Source organism: Pseudochaenichthys georgianus, chromosome 20 (assembly GCF_902827115.2).
Source record: "Pseudochaenichthys georgianus chromosome 20, fPseGeo1.2, whole genome shotgun sequence".
Lineage (NCBI taxonomy): Eukaryota > Metazoa > Chordata > Actinopteri > Perciformes > Channichthyidae > Pseudochaenichthys > Pseudochaenichthys georgianus.
The window spans coordinates 11,996,566-12,013,779 of NC_047522.1; the positions used below are offsets into that span (position 1 = coordinate 11,996,566).

The window sequence follows — 17,214 nt, forward strand, 5'->3', positions numbered from 1 at the left end:
CTATTACAGTAGTCGAGTCTACTGAAGATAAAAGCATGGACAAGCTTTTCTAAATCCTGTTGTGACATTAGTCTTTTAATCCTAGATATGTACTTCAGGTGATAGTATGCAGACTTAATAACTGTTGTAATGTGACTGTTAAAATGCAGGTCTGAGTGCATCACTACACCTAGATTTCTAGCTTTAATCGCTGTGTTGTAGTCTGCCGACTGAAGCTCTGCGATGACTTTTAATCGTTCCTTCTTAGCTCCAAAAACAATGATCTCAGTTTTCTCATTGTTCAATTGTACTCATCCAGTCATTGATGTGCTCAATGCACTTGCTCAGTTTTGTAATCGGAGAATAGTCTCCTTTAAATAAATCTGGGTGTCATCTGCATAGATATGATAACTTAGATCGTTGTTTTTCATAATTTGAGCCAATGGTAGCATATATATATATATTAAAAAGCAAAGGTCCTAAGATGGGGCCTTGAGGAACCCCGCATGTCATATTTGTCAACGCTGATGTGTAGTTGCCTATTGAGACAATGTTTGTTCTGTCCTTTAAGTAGGAACCAAACCAATTTAGAAGTGTTGCCGAAAGTCCCACCCAGTTTTCTAGTCGGTCTAGCAATATGTTGTTGTCAACAGTATCAAACGCAGCGCTGAGATCTAATAATAATTAAAACTGCGGTCGCAGAAGTGCGCTTGTTGGGGAGGGCAGCCGGTTGTCCCGGTGTCAAGCAGACGCGCGCGAGTTCACCGAAATGAGCCGTTTGTGATTTCTATCATTTTCGCGTCACAGACTCCCAGGTCCTCCGGCAGCGATCCGGAAACGGATGTCGGCGCGCTGTCTCGAAGGAAAACAAATTTCTCTAAAGACTCGTCGAGGATCGATTATCGAGGAGGCTGTCTGGAGGAGCCGTAACCGAGGATACACTGATTTAGAGGAGAGAGGAGTCTCTCTGGAGGAGCTATAGCCGAGGGTACAAAGATGTAGAGGAGAGAGGAGACAGGAGTCTCTCTGGAGGAGCTATAACCGAGGGTACACTGAAGTATTCTCCGGAGTCGATTTCAGCCAACAGTGAGGTTTAAAAGAGGCGTGACGCATGGCTGGACTTATGTCAACGAAGCACAGCTCTGCAAACTGTTCCCGTTTTGATAAGTTATTTGAGATCATCAAATGTGCATCAGACTTGCTGCCCTTTACTGTTTGTTTACTCACTAATCACCAGAGGTGTGGACTTGAGTCAGACTCGAGTCACCAATTTGATGACTTTGGACTCGACTTGACAAAAATCACAAAACACTTGCGACTCGACTTGGACTTGAACGCCAATGACTCGGGACTTGACTTGGACTTGAGCCCTCTGACTTGAGGTGACTTGATGATTTAATTCAGGGGTCTCCAACGCGCCGATCGCGAGATGCCGCTAGAAGAGCAGACTCCAGTCGGGGAGAGCAGAATCTCCAGCCGCTTCTGCTCTTGCTGAGAATCCATGCAGGCAGGGGCGGGTCTTTATTTAGCTGGGCCACCATGCGGCCAATCATATGCAAGGACACACTAGGATCATACCATTATGTGAAAGAACGGTGGGGGGCAGACGCTCCAAAGACAGCAGGTGTAGTGGTACAGGCCAGCTACAGAGCGACGGGGAGACGGGGAGCCGGATTTAAATGCAAGCGCGTCGGAAAAAGTCAAGAAATTAGCGAAAACCGAAAAAAGAAGTAACCACTCAGGATTTAAATTTAAATTGTCATTTGTTCTGGAAATGTCATTTTCGAGCCTGAGACCTGAAAAACAGGCTCGGGGCTTAACATGTTAACAAGAGCAGTCTCAGTGCTGTGGTTTGGTCGAAAGCCTGACTGGAACACATCAAAACCGTCATTTAAAAGCATGAAATGACTTTTTTAGGATGAGAGCTACTTTCAAAAAATAAAACAAGTCGGGGGCTACTTTTACTCCTCTTTTTTTTGTTTTTTGCAGTGATATATTTAGCACATTTTAACATTATTATATGCTTACCTTTAACCTTTGTGTGCTGTTTGGGTCTGTGGGATCCGTTTTCAGTTTTTACTAAAATAAAATGTATGCAATTTAATTATTTTAACCTGCTTTATTTGGGGGTGGACCTCACATCCTCTAGGGGGGTCCGGGGTCATACAACCCCAGGAAGATTTTTTTTTAAATGTTGAAGTTAAATGCATCAATCTGGTGCACTTTGAACACAACATGAATTTATGGATACAGCGCTCACCACTCATATGAAAGGGAGCTGTATACTTTTCAATAATCCAAAAATCTTTAGAATATGATCACAACCAATAACAAATCATTTAAACTTGTTTATTATTATCTTATGTTACCTAGTTAGCATTCTTTCTTTCTATTTATACATATTTTACTAATCACTCCCCTTTTAAACAGTTTTTTTTACTGTCCTATAGTACACATTGGAATGATTTCTTACTTTATCTATATTAAATAGATCAGGGGTCGGCAACAGGCGGACCGCGATCCAGACCCAGACGCTGACCTATACGGACCCGGACCTATAATCAATACATTCATAGGGGATTTCAATATTGACAGGGCGATTCTATTTTAACCGCTGCCGACAGGGGGCAAGTTGAAGAGACGAGTGAGCGATACAGGGAGAGAAACACAGAAGAAGAGATGAGAGCACGACAGAGAGAAGCGGAGAGGAAAGTGAGTGAAGAGAATAATTAGCGATACAGGGAGAGGAGAGTGAACAGGAGTGTTAGCAGCAGACAGGGAGAGACAAATAATTACTCATGGCGCTCTCCAAGAAGAGGAAAGTGGACAGTGAGAACAGAGCTTTTAACCCTGAGTGGACGGACTCATTCATGTTCATCATGCCCACTGGGAGCACTGTCTCATTTGTTCAGAGACCGTGGTGCTCATTAAAAGTGCCAAAACGCCCCTAACCATAATGGCCCTGACACAATTTCAGCCCAGATTTACAAACTCCTGGCAGGACAAGCTCAAGCTCAATTCTCACACTGAATTAAAAAAAAAGTGAGAGAGGGACTGCAATATAAGAGGGAAAGAAAGAGAAACTTTAAAACTGTTCAATTGTTATGATGTGCAAAGACTGATATTGTTCTATAATCGTCTGAAAATGTTAACTGTTAAGTGTGAAATGTGAAACGGTTAACAAAGAAAACGGGAAACTCAAGCTGCTGCTACACTTTATTTTATTTATCTAAAATTAAGCACTTTTAAGATGCACATATTTTCAAAAGCTATTTTATTTATTTTCTCTATTTTATTTTTAAATGCAGCCCGAGAGGAACATTACACATATCCACAGTATTTACTGTATATCTGTATAGTTCAATGTTAATTGACAATAAATATTGTTGTTTTTGGACTTCCGGAATGAAGAGTGAGGAGTAGACGTGTTTTCCTCCACTCCCTCGCTTCCAACTTTTTTATTAGGTAGAAACCACATTACTCACTTCATACTTACACTAGTCGATACATAACAGCTGAGCAACTTTATACCTTAAGGAGACATGCCACCAAAGCCCGCAAAACAAGTCAAGAAAGACTATGCCTACGGAGAACGTCGCTACTAGCGACGTTAGCATGGAGGCGCTAACCAGCTTGTTGGAGAGCCATAAAGTGTCCCTCTCAACGGAATTCAAAACTATCATCGCCGCACTCGAGTCCAAAATTGATCTGATTCATGCGACTATCTCTGATCATGGGCAGCGTATTACCTCTTTGGAGTCGAATGCGGATTTGGTCGACGGGCGCCTGTCGACTTTGGAAGCTACATGCGCGGAGCTAGCCGCTAGCAATGCTAAGCTGCGGGCGAAAAAACTGCAGACCTCGAGACCCGCAGCCGCCGTAAGAATATCCGCATCATTGGTCTCCCTGAGTCGATTGAGGGCCCGCGACCAACCGCCTTCTTCTCCGACCTACTACCCCAGCTTCTGGGGGACCAAATCCTGCCTACTTCTCCTGAACTGGTCCGGGCTCACAGGTCAGCAGCGAGCTCTGTACCGCGAGGTGATGGCGCAGCTGTATAAACTCGGACTCAGGCCTGCTCTCCAGTACCCGGCCAAGCTGATGATTACGGTGGAGAATGGAGACAAAGTTCGGCTGTCATCTGTCGAGGAAGCTAAGAAGTATCTTGCCGCTAAACAGAGGTAGCATGCACTACTATAAAACACAGTAGCTATGGTCGGCCCATTTGCTAACTTGCCACATTACTGAGCTGCTCGTTAGCATAGCCCGGACTGCACTATTGCTACGCTGAACTGTACGGCAACTAGTCATGTTACTCTACGAAGGACTCCCTGTAAGCTAATTTTTACGTAGACTGGTCACCGTTTCTAAATATAGCACTTTAAGTTGAATGTCAGTCTCACTGTTTACATACGTTTGTGATTAGCTGGTTGTGCTCAGATAATTGGTGTTATTCTGCCAGGTTGATGTCGGTTATGGCAGCTAACTCAGGGGTTTTTATGGGGAATTTGTTCACTGTTCAATGTAGAGGGAACGGAGGTTAAGTAAGGGAAGGATAGGACTGACCCACGTCAGGAAGGTTTGTATCCAAGGAGATACACATGTTTGATGTTCCCAATGGGACTGGGGTTTGTTGTGTATGTATGTGTGTGTCTGTCTGTTGTCTCTCTCCCCCTCCCCTTTTATTTTATTCTCTGCTCAGGTTATGCCACAATTTAAAGGACTATGTCAGTGAGTGGTAGACATATCCAGTTTATTTCCTGGAACGTTAAAGGGATGAACAATATCACCAAAGCCAACAAGGTAATTTCACATTTGCAACACCTTAGAGGAGACATCTGCTTCTTACAAGAGACACACCTCCGTACGGCGGAAATGTCTCTCGTCAAGAGGCCATGGATGGGTCACTCCGTTGACCATCTCTGAAGTAACAGAGGCTATCAAATCTTTACAGAGCGGTAAATCGCCTGGTCCTGATGGCTACTCCACAGAGTTTTTTAAAACTTTTTGTTCTGTACTTGCCCCGATCCTGGTGAGAGTATTCAATGAAGCCTTTCTGAAAGGCCAGTTACCACCTACTTTATCTGAGGCATCAATCACTCTACTGTTGAAGAAAGATAAGGACCCACTCTTGTGTGGCAGTTATAGGCTGATATCCCTTTTAAACGTAGACTTTAAGATCATGGCTAAGATTCTATCTACACTGTAAAAATATCCACCGTGAATTCACAATAATTACCTGGCAACTTGTTGCATGACTTTCACAGTAAGGTTCACAGCAATTTACTGTGAATGTCTTCACAGCAATGTATTGTAATTTCACATCCATGATGCATTGTTGTAAAGGTACAACTGTATACTGTAACTTCACAGCTTCAATTACTGTGATATTACAGTATGTTACTGGGGAATTACATCATTTTGTTGTACATGCATTACAACAAGGGCCTGTACTTTTACATTTCTATTGTGAAAGTACTGCAGGAGTTGCCAGTAATTTACTGTGAATTTACAATGTATACTGTGAAAGTACTGCAGGAGTAGCCAGTAATTTACTGTGAATTTACAATGTGTACTGTGAAAGTACTGCAGGAGTAGCCAGTAATTTACTGTGAATTTACAATGTGTACTGTGAAAGTAATGCAGGAGTAGCCAGTAATTTACTGTGAATTTACAATGATACACGTGCATAACTGTAATCCCAAGCTCCAGTACTTCCTGGAGGAAGCTCATACAATGGTTTCCTGTCCAAGTTTAACAGGAAACCAAAGTGTGAGCTTCCTCCTGGAAGTACTGGAGCTGCACTACAAAAATGCACATAATCTTATTGTACAATTAAAAACAACACACCAAACGCACAAATGAGGTAAAATCAATGGAAGCCCACTGGCATATTTATTGACACAATAAACAACAGAGTAAACAAACAGGAACATGAACTAGTTCACCTCCATAAAAAACAGATGAACCCTTAACGGATCCTTTAAACAAATAATCCCTCGCAGGTGAACTGACCGTAATGCTTCCCACTGGACTTGTCCCCGCACACCATGCAGTCTATGCAGACCATTATATCAGTATATCAGCTTCCGGTGAAGGGTGCTCACGTGAGGGTTAATGGAGCTTCGCTTCTTTGCCTTGGAGCCTTTCTCCGGGTTGATGCCCAAGAAGCATCTGTTAATAAGCAAAGATACATTTCCGTTTTAAATAGACTCATGTATTGCAGGCAGCATTTATCAAGGTGTCCACCTGTGTCTTTTCCCACACCGACTGTTACTAGTCCAAACCTGTTGGATCATCCTCTCACAATAACATTATTTGTAGCCTAGCAGAGTGCCTCAGGTACCTCTAACATGAGGTTTACTTACCTGAATTTTCAAGCCATACTATAATGTGAATTAAACCATTATGTCAATTTTTTAACAAGATAGCCCAGCAACATCAAGTGATGGTGTGGTCCCAATTCGCATAGTTGGTTCCAGGCTTCATACTCAAAGCATTTAATATACTTTATGGCCTCTGTAGAAAGGCATGGACTTAATAGCCAGATAGTGAAACACAACTTTCATGATAAGTCTTACTGATGACATTGATCATGTGTTTGAGTGTTACAATACCTTTCGATGAACTCCAGTGTGCATGATCCAACGGGATATTTGAGGTTGAAGACATAGTAGCTGCTGAATAAAGCAGCTACCCCATGCAAACCACTTGTCCCTCGATGGATAGCATCCACCCAGAAGGCTTCATTGTGTCACCTGAAATGAACAGATACCCCGTCATGCGTTATTGTGGATAGGTACATTCCTAGAATCAATCAAAAATAATACTTGAGCTAGAGATGTCAATACCAGATCCGAGTAACATTCATGATTGGCCAAGGACCAAAAAGCAGGAAAATATACAGTGCAGAGCATGCAAGGAGATGACACAGAACCCTCCAGGTGGACAGCACTTTTCTACTGCACCATCAGTGAGGTAGGCTACTTAACAGTCACTGTAAAAGCATCAAAGGTCCCTGTGCAGATAGGAGAATCTGGCTGAACGACAAAGCAACTCCCTAGCCCTCCTCCCTCTGCCTTTATGGATAGACGGTTTAACCTCATTCCTCTATGGGTAGATGGGTTACGAGCCCAGCTGGAACGAGAACATGTCAACTCGTTAGACCCCTGAATCATTGAAACAGGCTAGAGATTTTAACTAACGCGAATCGCTGAAACATATGGCGTCAGAGTATCGTAAGTGTCGTTTCACAGACTGGACTTGCATGGAGTGCAGGAGAGATGGAAGGCCTTCAGTCAGATTCTCCCCTCGATGCAAAGGAACACTTAAGCTCTTTAGAGTAACCATTCAGTATCCTATACCTCATCGATGGTGGAGCAGAACAGGGATGTCCTAAGAGAAATTATATAACAAGAATAAAAGCAGCAGTGAAATCTAGCCATTCAGGTCAGAAAAGCAGGAAATCCTGTATAAACAGGAAAAATCCCATCCCTGAACATTACATTACCTTGAATGATCAAGCAGGGGGTGCTTGGGAGTGCTGCAGTATTCACTACATCAGCAGCAGTGGCACAGGTCTGTAACAAAGTAACACACAATAGCATAGATTTAACATTATGCAAGGATGAAGATCGTTCATTGGTCAGAGGTAAATCAGAACATAATAAATGGTCTAATAATAATAATTACTTGCATTTATATAGAGCTTTTCCAGACACCCAAAGCGCTTACAAATGGACGTCCGCAAACCAATGTGTAGCCCCCGCCTGGGTGATGCTAAGGCAACAGCTAATCCGCGCAATACAGCTCAACACAGATCAGCTCGGCCCATTTGGAGCAACTTGGGGGTTAAATGTCTTGCTCAAGGACACTTCCGACATGCGGACAGTCAGAGCCAGGATTCGAACCACCAACCCTACGGTCGATGAACGACCAGCTCTACCAACTGAGCTGCAGTTGCCCCTAATGTAATCACTCGTTTAGCATTTTAAATATTTAAATAAATTAAAAAAAACGTACATCAACTTCGAGCATCAGTTTCTCCGTAGGCTCCTTAAAGTAGACCATAAGGAGCTGGAGAATGCAGGCAGCCTTCTCCGAACCCTCTGGATCATAGCTGGCCAGAAATTCCCTGATCTTCGGGTTGTCCAGTTTCTGGCAGAAATGCAGGATGGTCTGTCCTCTCTGACCCAGGGCCTCTTGGAGCTTCTGAAGTATGTTGACGTCCGTCAGGATGCCAAAGTGGGAGAAAAGCCCTCTCTGAGAAAAGGCCATTCCTCTTTGACCTCCAACATCGCTGGTGCATGCATTCTGTTGAGGTACCTCCGCAGGATGATGTAGGTCCTCACCATCAGAGGTTCTGCTCTCTCTGCCCCACCCATCCCTTCCTCTGTGTACAGACATACAAATACATGTTTGAGAGTACCCAAGTAACAATTAAATTCAATGTCCCCCACCTCTGGGACATTTTGAGTGTCAAACCTTTAATTTCATGCTCTCATCATTACTCATTCTGAATATTAAGGTGGCCTTTTTGCTTAATGTGGGATGTTTATTTAGGTGTCAATTCACCAAAAATAAAGTAGATTGCATGCCTGAGTAGATGTTCCGCAGATCCCTTTTCGAATCCTCCAACGTTGCCTCGGTCTCCCCCTCTGGTAACTCTGCTGGGCACCACCTCACACACCTAGGGATAGGAATCATAGGTTAAATCAATACTATTGGGGCCGATCATTTGGACTGGTTTTGGAGTGGGAACATTTCAATTATCATGGACACAGTTACACTGACGGCGATTATACAAAATCTACACACATAATTTAAACATTCAATTCAAATAACCTAAATTAGTCTAGCATGGCAGTGCCCCTTTAACCCCTGTGCCTTGCATGGTTGCTGATCGCCATTAGTGTGCGAGTGTGAATGGAGAGGACACTGGCGCTGTATGTTCGCCGCTTCTCAGTGTGTGAATGAGAAGACCATTGTAAAGCACTGGGTGTCCTGAAAAGAGCTATGTAAATGCAAGGAATTATTATTACTGTAATCTTTAAAACCTTCAACGTACAATAATTGCAATATCTATATTTTGTCCACCCCTACACATACCCGTATTGGTCGACAGGACCTCTCGTCAGTCTGGACTCTCCTGCCACTCCAGTGTTCCTTCTTCCCTCTCGGCTTCGAGCCAGAGTGTTGTTCCTAGTTTTATATTCCACTCTAGTTTTAACTTGTTGGAGAAGAGAGGGGCATCCATCTCCAACAACTTCACCTCGCCTGCTAATGTCAGCAAAGCTTTTTGGGTGGCTCCTGACTATTAATCGGACGATGCTGTGGCACATGGCTCTGGTTGGGTTGCACTCGTGCTGCATCATTTGATCCACCAACGCGTTCACAAAGGCCCTTCTCTCATCTGGCATTGGTCTCTCTTCTTTTTCCACCGCTTGCTGAATGGCTGTTGGCATCTGGTTCCAGTTGACACGAAAGTCTACATGCCATGGCATGCCAGGCTGTGGAGACTGTGAGGAGCTTGAAGTGCTTGGGGGGCTGGACAACAGGTGATGTGGAGGCCGGAATGCTTGTGGGGAGGCCAGAGTGTTCGTGGAGCTTGAAGTGCTTGGGGTAGAGCTTGGGGGGCTGGACAACAGGTGATGTGGAGGCCGGAATGCTTGTGGAGAGGCCAGAGTGTTATCGGAGCTTGAAGCAATTGGATGAGGAGAGAGCACCTCCATATTAATCGTTACAAATCCTAGAAGGGTCAAAAACAATTCATAAATGAAGGCAGGGAAAGATGTAGGGCTAGGGGCCCAATTGTCTACCAGTTGTGACAATGTTCCAAGGGCCTAGTTCTAACCCCTAGTTTCTACCGGGTCCGTCTGCGCCGCGTGACGGCGGTTTTGGTCCGACCTCCTCCAGCGTCATAACCCACTGGGCGCATTTCAGAAGCTGAGCGTCTTGCGTGCCAGCTCGCAGTTTTTGTTGATTTGGGCATATTACGCAGCCGTAACTCGGCGCAGACGGACCCGGTGGAAACTAGGGGTAAGTGCTATGCGAGTCAAAATATGAATTTACCTTGCTTAATACCATTCAGCAGCTTCCGACACTGAATTGGTTTAAGGTATCTGACCAGATCCTTCTCCTCCATTAAGGCCAGGTCTTCGACACTCTCCACTCCAAGCTCATCAATTAGGGTAGTCAGCAAGTCATCAGGGAAGCCCGGTAAATATGACCAAACTGCACCCTTTATAGCTTCCATTACCTAGTTTCATGGGCATTAACAGTCAACTGTGCTCGCTATACTATCAACAATAAAAAATTAAACTATCTTCAAGGTTACAACTAAAAACTGAGCTTTAGTTTGCCATGACTAAATAGCCTGCTCCAGTACTTACGCCTGTCCTCACGTCTGTCATGTCCTCTCTTTCCTCCCCGTCTCTCATGTCCTCTCTTTCCTCCCTGTTTAAACTGCTTCCGGAAAAGAATGGTGGAGAGCAATAAGCATCTGATCATACACGTTGTATGCTGGAAGAGGATAGTAGTCCAGTAGATCTTCGTGCTTAATGCACACATAATGCTCTTGGGCCACTCCTAAGTCACAGTACACACCTATGTCACTTAACTTGACAGAAGTGTGTTACTCTGAGACAAAGTGTACAGAGTTATGGGCAACAATGACCAGCATAATCTTCCCCATGTGAAGTCCTTCATCACTGTTCCCAAGCAAGATGAACATCCCCTTTCTGTAGTCTGTGCCTTTGACAGTAACATTGTTACAAGCCACTGCAGACTGAGACTTGAATTTACAACTGGCTACAGATGCCCTGATCTTGTCGTTGTAATCATCCACATACAAATCAGTCCCCTTCTCTACCTGTATAAGTGGAGGGAACAAGTTTCCCGCACTCAGGTAGGCCTGGAGAAGTTGGTGTCTCTCTGATAACGTTTTAAACACTCTTTAAAAGCAGCCTTCCTCTTTGCATCTGTACTGAGTCTTCCCCTGTTATAGAGTGTGAGTAGATCCTCTCTGATCAGTTCATCGATGATGCTGCTTATAGTGGCCTGAGGGATTCCAAGTTTCTTCAATTTCTCACTCACAGAATGTTAAGTGAATGAGACAGACCAAGTTCATGAGCACTTTGAAAGCCATCAATAATGGTTTGTATGGTGCTTGCCGGTAAGAGTAGCTTAGATTGCAATTTCAAATACAAAAGTGTAAGGTTATGTAAAAAAAGGGGTTTCGTCCACAACTAATGGCACTTCTGGTTCATCATTATGTTCACCAGCAGATTCTGAAGATGACTGAATGGGTTTTGGCAATGACTCTGTAGTAATAGACTTGTCTAGTACCAAGTCATCTAAAACTGAATCCTCTGCACGCCTATGTTTCCTGTTAATATGTGAAGCAAAAGTCATCACGTTTGTGAACCTGCAATCACAACCTCTAAATGGGCATCTAGTTTCCATTCCTCCCCTTACGTGTGTCTTCAAATGCTTAATAAGAGAGGCTAAAGTGTCACACTTAAATGCACAAGCCTCAAGCACACATTTCAAGGATGTGTCAGGTGGTAGAGCTGATATGTCAGGCGGTATAGGCCGAGCAGCTTGCAGGTAGCACTTATGCAGCCTATATATATGCGATGTCAGTGCTGTGTGTTTTCTGTACCTCCGTGAGCAGTCAGGCACCCCACACTGATAGTGAAAATTGGGGGCATTACTGTGCATCTTTGTGTGCTGAACAAAGTTATGCACCTTCTCAGACACATGCTGACATCCAATATATTTACAATGGAACATTGTTGTGCGTGGTAACTAGTTACCTACCCAAATATAATTCAATCTGCCTAACACTGAACAGGACGGTTAGCCTGGCTGCCTGACACTGAAGAGGACTGTTAGCCTGGCTGCCTGACACTGAAGAGGATGGTTAGCCTGGCTGCCTGACACTGAAGAGGATGGTTGGCCTCTCTGATGACCTAGAACAAAGGCAACCAACAAAAGGAATTGTTCAGTTTGCATGCAGATTATGAACATGAGCATGTTGTAAAGGTGTTCAAGGTCAGGTAGTCGAGCATCCCATTTAGACGAGACCGCAGTCACACAATCATATCGAAATGTTAACTACCTTAGCTGCAACAACACTCGAACAGTCACTAGCAATTTCCTCGAGGATGGCGCACGCACACCAGGATCACGAGGATGTCAAATCTGGAATAGAGGCAGTAAAAAAACCACCACAGGGAAGTAAGAGAGGTAAGCTCACGTAAATGTACTGTCAAACAGTATTGGATGAAGTGATTAATCTCAGGTGTGCTGCACAGGTAACAAATGTCTGAGCTTCAGTATTTCAGGAGGGAAGCACTAGAGCTGGGGACTGCAGTTATGCACAGTCTATAAACTACAGTCTGTGTTGCATACTAGGCCTACCTCCGACTAGGAAGCAATCCGTGGATTGGATTTAGGATTTAGGCAATACACCTCGTCGCGTCGGTCAACACCAGGCAGGCAATCAGTAGGCCTAGAGGAAGATACAAGATACAATATCTGTTTATTCGTCATGTAGTTTTACAACATACTAGACATGTGTTGCTGGTAGGTACTGACATAAAGAAAACATTGGACAGGGTGTAGGGACAAGACAGGACAATTGCAAAACAGGACAGTGTACAAAATGCAGGTAAAAGTAGAAGCTAATTTAGGCTAGAATAGTATAGAAGTAAAATAAGATTAAAAAAAATTGTGTTTTCAGAGAAATAACATTACGCATTGCAATAACCTATAAACATTTCAAACCTATAAACATTGTGAACCTGTAAACATTGTGAAGAGGCAAGGGAGAGAGAGTTTGGTAATCCTTTATCATCCAGAGTAGTGTTGATGAAAGTATTGAGTGATGGCGTCTGTAACGTACATATTAACATAGGTACGCTCCTCTGAAATGATTGTCCCCTGCAATTATTATTATTATTATCCCTAAATCGTGTTCGCTATTCAGCTAGCTAACGTTAGCTTAAACAAACGTAACATGCAACGTTAGCCTAATATAAAATGCTTTAGTACGGCGTACCTTTCATGTGGCTCGTCAGCGCAGATTCTTGCATGTTATTTTTGCAAACTTTGCAGGAGGCTACTGTAGCAAGTGTATCAGCTGTAATTAAATGAGTGATATTCAGAAGAACTAGGAACGACTATGGAGCTGAATGTGTGTGAAAAATACAACTGAAACCAGGTATGCGTTACAAAATAGTTGTATTCAAGATAACAAGTTCATTCAAATTCACATGATTATTTTTCAGGGGCCCAGTAAAGGCAAAAGACAACAAAAGAAAAGCTTCCGGGGTAAAGTTCATTAATTTCCGTTTAATCCTACTTCACCATTTGGCAGGGAGGATAGGTTTAGAATCTTAGCTCGCCATCAAGGTCCATGAAAGGTTGCCGCACCTGGCAAAAGCAAATATATCCAAACAAAAAACCTGACCTGTAAAAGGTCACAAGGAATAATTAGTATCTTCCCTTTGCGCATTTAAATACAAATAAATCTCTTGAATAAAATAAATACATCTCTTGTATAATACATCTCATAAATACATTCCTGGTTTAATAAATCTCTTAAATAAAATAAATACATTTCTGGTTGTACAACATTTCTATATCCATTTCTATACAAAACATTAATCTGTTTACATTCAGCCAGTAAACAACAAAGCAATACCTCAGGGCTGATAGCCAAAAGCCCACAAGGTTACACTTAAAGTAATTGGGATCAGTGAAGACCCATGCATAAGATATTTCTACTAGCAATACTATTAGCATGCTAGCCGCTAGCTTAGCAGCTAACGAGAGCTATCTCAATGTAGATTTCCTATTGAAAATGCTAACCGCTAAGCTAGCGGGCACATTACATAACATTACACATTTTAAATACATTCTACCAATACAAGACTCACCGCTGATTGCAGCAATTGTCACCAAAACGTTAATCTGTTTAGGAATCGTGGAGGAATCCCTGTGTGTAGTATGTAGCATCAACGTAGCAACCAGCATCACAACAGACCAGTGAAGGATACGGAAGTGACCTGGCTGCCATTTATACTGAACTACGGAAGCCTGCTAGGATTGAACCTGGGTTACACTTTCCCCCCCTGATTTCATGTACGTCTCGGACATGGACCTGGTTGTGTGCTAATTGGTTGCTGCAATGTGTGCAAGGGAAACTCAGTGTCTGTTAAGGCATATGTGAAGGCAGTAGCCAACCCATGAAAAAGTGTATGGAAGGTGTCTAATACTGGTTGTCCAAGTTTTGCGTAGCGAAATCGTTCTGGTGGTTTCCTGTTCCTAGTTGGACGTCTTGGAAGTTCATCCACATTGTCTGAAGTGGAGATTGGCAAGTCATCGTCTTCAGAGGAACGGGCCCTTTCCTCTTCAGCAATGTCTGCTTTTTCTTCTCCAGCAATGTCTGCTTGTTCCTCTTCAGCAATGTCTGCTGGTTCCATTCCAGTTCTTTTCAGTTTAGAGAGGTTCTGAGCAGCATCCTCTGCTGCTGCACCAACAGGGGCTGTGCTATTGGTAGTTGGTAGTATTGTGCTGGAAAGAGAACTAATGGGATCTGCTGGTATGTCAAGTATGGTGGTGAATCTTGAAAGCTCAGAGATGGGCAATTCACTGTACCAGTATATTGGGGTTTCATCTTCATCAATGTCGACGTGATTTTTTAGATGTTCTGTGTTGGAACGAGTTATGGGCTTGCGGATTCGTGTCGGAATTGGGATTTCTGGGGCAGATAGGTACCCACAAGGAAGAAGAAGATCTCTATGTAAGGTACGTTGGAGACTATTTTTTTTCTCTGGTCTGACTGTGTAGACAGGCAATGTTCCAGCTCTTTTGGTAACAACATACACTTCAGATTCCCATGTGTCTGATAGCTTATGTTTTCCTCTCAGACGTACATTTCTGACAAGGACACGGTCTCCAACGGAAAGATCAGCAGCAATGATATGCTTGTCAAATCTTATTTTGTTCTTCTGCATGATCTTTTCTGCGTTTCCAGTTGCTATCTTGTAGCTTTCCTCCAAATGTGACTTTAAATCTTGGACATACTGAGAGTGAGATGTATGTTGTTTGTTTGTAAGAGGTAGTCCAAAAGCTAAGTCAATTGGTAGACGTGGTTGCCGCCCAAACATGAGTTCGTATGGCGAGAATCCTGTAACGTCATTCTTTGTGCAGTTGTAGGCATGTACAAGGGGTTTCACAAAGTCTTTCCAATGTGTTTTGTCCGACTCTTTCAAGGTTCCAAGCATACTCAAGAGTGTGCGACTGAAACGCTCAACCGGGTTTCCTCTTGGGTGGTATGGTGTAGTCCTTATTTTATGAATTCCTGTGATTTGGCATAGTTCCTTTATTGTCCTGGACTCAAAGTCCGGTCCCTGATCGCTGTGTAGTTTGTCTGGAATTCCGTAGTGAATGAAAAAGTTTTCCCATAGACATTTGGCCACTGTCCTAGCCTTCTGGTTGGGTGTGGGAATAGCAATGGCATACTTGGTAAAGTGATCTGTGATGACAAGAATGTCCTTAGTACCACTTCTGTCCGGTTCTAACGACAGATAATCCATGCAGACAAGTTCAAGAGGTCTTGTGGTTCTAATGTTTACAAGAGGTGCAGCTTTTTCAGGCAAAGCCTTTCTTTTTACACACCTCTCACACGTTTTTATCTTGTTGTAGACATCAGTGGACATTCTTGGCCAATAAAATCTGGCACGAACCAAGTCTAGAGTTCTTTCTATTCCCATGTGACCCATGTTGTCGTGTAGACTGGTCAGGACTTGGTGACGGAATTCAGGTGGCAAGACAATCTGATGAGAGCTTTGAGTTCCTATTTGCCTCCTCCTAACAAGAATGTTGTTCCGGAGCTCCAAACGATTCAGTTCTCGGAGGAGAAGGGGCAACTCAGGGAGTTCATCCCGCAAAGTAGGTGGTACTGTTTCTCCATGTTCCAATTGAGAGATGATATGCCTGATGGTTTGGTCTGCTCTTTGTGTTTCTGCTATCTCAGTCTCAGTAAGCTGAGGAGTGAATGAGGACTCAAACTGACTGTCATTTACAAAACTGTCCGGTAGTACATCAGTTGAAGTGGACATGGACTGCACAAGAGCGATAGTATGTTTGCTGTCGTTTGAACTGTAAATGAACTGTCTATCACAAATGGCTTGTATAGTGGATTGCTCAATGGGGATCAAAGCAGGATCAAACAGATGCTGTTGTGCGAATTTCCAAATTCTTTCCCTCTCCTTCATTGATTTCTGGTCATCAATGAGACCACCCTGTGGTCTGCGGGAAAGTCCATCGGCATCTGCGCTTTGTTTCCCAGCACGATATAGGATTTTAAAAGAAAAGGTGGAGAGTGCTGCAAGCCATCTGTAACTGGTTGCATCCAGTTTGGCTGATGTTAGAATGTGAAAGGATTGCCATACAGATAGTCATTGAGTTTTTCTGTTACGGACCACTTGAGGGCAAGGAATTCGAGTTTGTGAGCTGGATAATTGGATTCACTACGGGAAAGTCCTCTGCTGGCATAGGCAATTACTCTCTTAACTCCTTCTTGCTCTTGATATAACACAGCTCCAAGGCCAGTGGAGCTGGCGTCAGTATGAAGGATGTAAGGCTTTTGAGGATCAGCAAAAGCAAGGATAGGGGCAGTAGTGAGTTTATGGATAACTGTTTAAAAGGCATGTTGACATACAGATGTCCAACGGCCATGAAAAGGCTCTTTCGGATTCAGGTATTTTTCTGCACGCAACGTTAGTTTTAATTTCTTCTGTGATGGTGGATACCCAGACGTGAGATCGTGGAGGGGTTTGACGATTGCAGAGTAGTCTTTTACAAATCTTCTATAGTACCCAGCAAAGCCAAGAAATGATCGAAGTTCTCTTAAGTTTTTGGGTACTGGCCAGGTTGTGAGTGTTGCGACTTTTTCTGGGTCAGTTTCTACGCCATTACTGGAAACAATATGTCCCAAGTAGCGGACGGATGTTTGAAAGAACATACACTTTTCAAGGGACAGTTTCAGACCAAACTCTTTTAGCCGATTCAACACTTTCATCAGCCTGGCTTCATGCTCCTCTAATGTTGGGGAAAACACAATGATGTCATCGATGAAGACGAGGACCTCTTTCAAGTTCATGTCTCCCATACATTTCTCCATGAGGCGCTGGAAAGTGCTCGGTGCATTTGTAACTCCTTGGG

General features: G+C 43.4%; 1 protein-coding gene and 1 pseudogene across 1 annotated transcript in view; one reads left to right on the forward strand and one right to left on the reverse strand.

Moving 5' to 3' along the window:
- The window catches only part of LOC117466050 (E3 ubiquitin-protein ligase HECW1-like), a 181,245-nt gene that overhangs the window by 106,371 nt on the left and 57,660 nt on the right, over positions 1–17,214 (forward strand). The window lies entirely within an intron of this gene.
- LOC117465508 (uncharacterized) lies at positions 5,842–11,151 on the reverse strand (annotated as a pseudogene).